The sequence below is a fragment of the Natator depressus genome, chromosome 1 (genome assembly GCF_965152275.1).
Source record: "Natator depressus isolate rNatDep1 chromosome 1, rNatDep2.hap1, whole genome shotgun sequence".
In the NCBI taxonomy this organism is placed as follows: Eukaryota; Metazoa; Chordata; order Testudines; family Cheloniidae; genus Natator; species Natator depressus.
Window position 1 is genome coordinate 36,465,979 of NC_134234.1, and position 6,173 is coordinate 36,472,151.

The 6,173-nt window shown below is 50.0% G+C and overlaps 1 long non-coding RNA gene across 1 annotated transcript; it reads right to left on the reverse strand.

The window, feature by feature from the left end:
* Positions 1 to 277: 277 nt before the first annotated feature.
* Positions 278 to 2,111, reverse strand: LOC141981724 (uncharacterized). Its single transcript, XR_012637895.1, has 3 exons — positions 1,987 to 2,111; positions 1,128 to 1,329; positions 278 to 346 (listed from the first exon to the last, which is right to left on the reverse strand). It is a non-coding gene; the product is annotated as an uncharacterized LOC141981724 (long non-coding RNA).
* Positions 2,112 to 6,173: the final 4,062 nt, after the last annotated feature.

Below are 6,173 nucleotides of genomic sequence, written 5' to 3' on the forward strand. Positions count from 1 at the left end.
CTTCCCCTCCTGTAGTAAACACAAGGGACCATGCACTGAGGGTTGGCTGGAGGGGTCAGGAAGGAAGGAATCAAAAACCTAGACACACACGCACTGGCATCAAGCAAGGTCCTATGTGTGTGACTCTGGGTGATTTGCACTGTGGGGAAATGGCGGGGCGAGGGGGGTAATGTTACCATCAGAGAGAATCCAAGTCTCTGGAGCCCAGTTTCTGAGCTCCCCACTCCTTGCTTATGTCTCCACGGGCACAGTGAGGGTGGAGATAGTGTTCTGTCACCTTGGAGGAAGCAAGGGAGGAGCCGGCTGAGGATGGCACTGGCACAGGGCCGCAAGGTAGTTCCTCTCACTGCAAAGGAGGAGACGCTGGTGAATGACTGGCACCCTAGGCACCAGGGGAATGTATACCTAGGTAAATTGGGGTTCTTTTCACTGGCCTGGTGTCAACCACACGTTGGAGCAATCGCTCCATTGCCACATCCCTGCACCCGGCGCTGACCGGGCACTCACTGGCCTGACTACCCCTTGCACATAAGAGGCTCATCACTCCCCAGTGATCACTCCAGAGAGGGGTGAGGGATTCCCTGCTCAGTGCAGAGGCAGAGTGGAGAAAAGGGGCCCATAGGACAGGCTGTGGATTTCAGTGATTGATGCTTGAGGTACACCAGGGCAGGGGAGAGGATTTCAGGATTGGCAGATGAGGGAAGCAGAAAGGTGCTGGTTTTTTAAGTTGATAGCTTTCTCTCTCAGGCCCCACTCTGCTCCCTCCCACCTCCTTTCAGGATGTGTGGGCTCTGGCCCAATAGTACATCTGTTTGACCCCAGCTGGTGTGTGCAGTGCTGGCTGAGCAAACTATGACAGAATATACTGCTGTGTTCACTCCCTACACATTGTTGTAATGATAATCATCAAAGATACCCCACAAGGCATACTTTGTAAACACTCATAATTTGCTTATCAGTAATATCATGGCAAAATGCCCATAGCAGTGTTATCTGTGAAGATGTAAACATAAGCTGAGATCATGACTAAATCTATGTTTTCCAGAGAAGTCTGGGGAGTAGCCAAACAGGGACAGAGGGCAAGCTGACGCCTCAGCCAAGTGTAAACAAGACTGATGGATCATTACCTGCTCAGTGGCCATTCTTTGGCAGGAAAGGAGCCAGGTGCAAAAATCTACATCTTAGCTGCAAAACAGCATGGAGTGTCCTTCCACACAGTCAGCCTGTCACCTTGCTCCCAGCTGGAAATGCTTCTCAAAAGGGGCAAGGGACTATAAAAGGAAGGGGCAGACACACCCTCTCTCTCCTTGTCACTTGCATTCTCTGCACCTGAAAAGACAAAAGAAGCAGAAATTGGCCTCTGGAGGAGGGGTCCTGACCTAAAGAGTTTGGTCAGAAAGCTGCTGAAAGCATGTGGGGAGAAACCTTTGCTTTGAAACTTATATAGTGTAACTTTAGTGCCCTTGCCAAGATGGAGTCTGCTCTGCGGGCAACTCTGGCCAAAAAAAAGCATGCACAGGAACTCAGCAGTGAAAGTCCCTTCCACCCCAGGGGCACTGTTCCAACCCCCCGGAGTGAACGTGAACACACACACACACACACCCCACCCCCAGAAGAGTAGAGTGAATATAGGAAAGGGAAATATTTATTTACAGAGGATGAAAGGAGAAAACAAAAGGGGGAAAGATTGGGGAAGTGCTAAAACAGGGTTGTATTCAACACAAGGTCCCACAGGCCCAGTGGTAGCACAGTCGGAAAGTGCAGACACCAAGCAGAGTTCAGGAGTCCTGGGTAAAGTTCCAGTCTAGTGGTGAGTCTTGGGAGCTCCTGGTCGTCTATGGCGCCAGTGAACTTTCCCCAACAAACCCCTCCGGTGCCCTCTTCTGTCACTCTCTGCAAAGCCACACAGAGTGACCACCTCCCCACTTAACTAGCTACAGCCTCCCTCCTTATTCCCAATGCAAAGTCACGAGCCCCAGTACTCACAGCCCCATGCAGCTCTGGGCAGCAGTGATACTGGGTCCAGCTCCGGCCTGTCCTCGGGCAATTCCTGCCTGGCACAGTGCTCCTCCTGGCTCCTGTCCTGGGGTGTCCCCAATCAGCTGCTCTGTCCCTCCAAGGCTTCAGGCAGGTTCTTGGCTGCTTCACTCTGCGAGGGCCTGCTTGCTGCAGCCCTTCTCTCTGCAGGTCCAGACACACACCCTCTTGCTCTCCCCCCAACAGCACTTCCTCCTTCTGGAACAATCAGCACTTCCCCCCACCCCGCCAGTCAGGAAAAAGATTTAAAGGGACCAGGCTCTCTAAACCCCAAAGGGGTTATATGAGTTTGTTAAATTAGCCACCAGTAAGCATTTTATCTTTATTTTTCTTGTAACCATTCTGACTTTCATGCCTCGGTACTTGTACTCACTTTAAATTTCTCTCTTTGTAGCTAATAAATGTGTTTTATTATTTTATCTAATCCAGTGTTTTTAAGTTAAGTGTCTGGATAACTATTTAAAATAATAAACTGGCATATTATTCCCCTAAGGAATAGTACACTTAATATATTTGTACTGTCGAGGAGAGGGCTGGGCAGTGCAGAACAAACATTTCTGGGGGAAGATCAGGGACTGCAGGTGTGTTGGGGTCACCCTGCAGCATTACAAAGGTTGGTAAGAGCTTAAGTGACGTTGGCTGGCTGCATCACCCACAGACATAGCTGGGCATGACTGTCACGGAGTGTATGTGAGTCAGGGCCCTGCACTCCGCACTTCCTGCAATTCACCATGACTCTCAGGCAGCCAGTAAAACAGAAGGTTTATTACACAACAGGAACACAGTCCAAAGCCGATGTTGTAGGTACAGACAACAGGACCCCGTCAGTCAGGTCCATTCTGGGGGGCAGGGAGCCCCGACCCCGGTGCTGGGCCTCCATCCATTTCCCCAGCCAGCTCAAACTGAGACCCCCTCCAGCCGTCTCACCCAGCCACACACCCCAGCTCCTCCTCCAGCATTTGTCCAGTTTCCCGGGCAGAAGGTGTCACCTGGCCCCAACCCCCTCCTGGGCTCAGGTTACATGCTCACGTATCATCCCTTAAGTGAAGTCACACCCTGATATCCCACCACCATCCAACACCAATGCGGACAGTGCCAGTAAAACTCCCATGTAACATTACCAGGTCAATACTTCCCATGCCCTACTCCGTCATAGTGACTCACATGCTGGAGGCTGTTTGTGAGCAGTCCAGATTGAAGGCTACAGCAGCAAGGCATTGTAAAAGGCACCCCAGGTTACAGGGCCGGGGAGACACAGCTACTCATTAGTCTGTATTATGCCCCAGTATGTCACACAAACACCTGCTTCTCCATCCATTGTTCCCTGGTCCTTGCTTGTGGAAACATCTTTCCTGTTGGCCTGGCACCTGCCTAGGGGAAGCAAGGGGCATGTTGTATTCAGAGACCACATGGCAATGATGGGATGAGAGTAAAACCCCTTCTTAGCCACTTGCTGAGAGGTGGTTTCCTCCATGCAGGTAGCTAAACTCTCACCCGGGCTTTTATCTCCCTTCTTGACTACTGCAACCTCCTTCTCTGAGATCCTAGGCACTCATATTGCTCCCCCTACAGTCAGTTCAAAATGCTTCCACTAAAATTAGCTTCCTGATCTGTCATTCTGCCCCTATCACTCCCTCTTTGGGTCACAGAGCTGACTTCTCCCTTTCCACTACATTACATTATACACAATAAACTACATTAAAAGAATATTAAGTTTACCTGGGCTACTTTATTTCTTGCAATTCCTAACATTGATGTCATTTTTGGTAATTTCCTAGGTTTTTGAAAAGGCAAACTGAAAAACACAAATTCCATCATATAGCATCATATTGACACCCACATGGATCAGCAGCAGAGTTGGAACCTTTAGATCCACCTCACTGACCTCTCCCACTTGAGCTACTGGAGTAACTGTTAGTACTAGTAGGTTGTCATCTTCTGTGTGGACCACCACTAGTGGGGGAAGAGACACACTTTGCCAGTGGGTTTTACAGATATTTTCTGACAGCAGAGGAATGGTGAGACTCAGGAATCTTAGAATCCATTCTAGGCTTTGGAGGTGAGTGTTCTCTAGTGGGCACAGACTTTTCTGCCTGTTCCCCTCAACTTCACCATTTCTGCCCTACCCCCACCCCCACTCCGGCTCCTCACCCCAGTCCCATTCTCCTAGTCAAACCAAGTCCCCACTCCTCAATCTTCTTACCTCAGTGGTAGTATCCTTGCCCAGCCAGTCCTAGTCTCCCCATCCCAATATCTCCCCAACCTGACTCCAAGCCTTCCCCCACACTGCCAGTCCCCTTGCCGAGCTATTCCCAGTTCCTCGCATGTCTGCAGTTCTTCCACTCTATTCTGCTTGCTCCACTAGTCCCAGTCCCCATTCCACTTCTAGTTCCTTGTCTTCTCTCTTTCTCTCTCTATTTCCCCACCCCCCACCCCTAGCCTCCACTCACTCAGGCTCCCATCCACATTTTCCATTCCCACTGGTTCCCAGTCTCTCTCTCCCTGGGCTTCTTGTCTGTCCCCAAGGCTCCTTGTCCCAGTCTTTTTGTCCAGCCAGTCCCAGTTCTCTCCCTGCACCCTACTCCTAGTCAGATCTGTCCCCCCTCTACTATCACCTTCTTTCCCACCCCCACCCCACTTGGTCCCAGTACCTATTCTCCTTGCCCAGCCAGTCACAACTTCTTCACACCCAGCTCCCAGCACGAGTCTTCTTGCCTCACGAGTGCCAGTTGCTTCTGTATCCCTGCCCACAATCCAAGTCTCTTTGCCCAGCCAGCCACAGTTCCCTCACCTGGTTCCCCCTCCCAGTGTCTTTATCCAACCAGTCCCAGTCTCCTCTTCCCCTCTGACACCCAGTGTCCTTGCCCAGCCCTTGCTAGTATCCACCCTCACCCCACTCCCAGTCTCCCTCTTCTCCCTGTCAGCCTCCAAGTCCAGTCTCCCCTGCAGGCTTGTTGTCCCACTCTACTCCTGCCATGTCCAGGTTTGCTTCTTGTCCCCTCTGCACTCAAATTAGGCAGCCTCCTTCTCCTTACTGCCCGGGCGCACATGGAGGGTTATTGAGAGCACAAGAAAGACAGGCATAAGAACAGCAATTCTGGGTCAGACCAAAGGTCCATCTAGCCCAGTATCCTGTCTTCAGACAGTGGCCAGTGCCAGGTGCCCCAGTGGGAATGAACAGAACAGGTAATCATCAAGTGATCCATCCCCTATCGCCCATTCCCAGCTTCTGACAAACAGAGGCTAGAGACACCTTCTCTGCCCACCGCTGTTTACCTCTCCATTCTGAAAACTGACCATTTATTCCTACCCTTTGTTTCCTATATTTTAACCAGTTACTGATCCATGACAGGACCTTCCGTCTTATCCCATGACAGCTCACTTTGCTCAAGAGCCTTTGGTGAGGGACCTTGTCAAAGGCTTTCTGAAAATCTAAGTACACTATATCCTCTGGATCCCCCTTGTCCACATGTTTGTTGAGCCCCTCAAAGAATTCTAGTAGATTGGTGAGGCATGATTTCCCTTTACAAAAACCATGTTGACTCTTCCTCAACAAATTATGTTCATCTATGTGTCTGACAATTCTGTTCTTTACTAGAGTTTGAACCAGTTTGCCCAGTACTGAAGTATAGCTTACTGGCCTATAATTGTCGGGATCACCTCTGGAGCCCTTTTAAAAAATTGGTATCATATTAGCTATCCTCCAGTCATTTGGTAAAGAAGCTGATTTAAATGATGTTACAAATCACGGTTAGTAGTTCTGCAATTTCACATTTGAGTTCCTTCAGAACTCTTGGATGAATCCCTTCTGGTCCTGGTGACTTTCTACTGTTTAGGTTATCAGTTTGTCCCAAAACCTCCTCTAATGACACCTCAATCTGCTCCCTGTTCTCAGTTTCAGTGCCCAGCCCTGTCCCTGTCCTACACCAACAATGCCAGGGAAAGTGCTGCTCAGGCCCCTGCAGCTCTGGGCTGGAGTATGGATAGTGCGGGTGGAATATCTGGAGATTTTATCTATGAAGCTCTAGCCCAGTTGCTATTAAACATATACAAATTGCCTATAACTTGGCCAACTTGAGGGGGATTTTCCTGGGGATTGCAAAAGGCATATCCCTGTCACAAATGCCATCCACCTG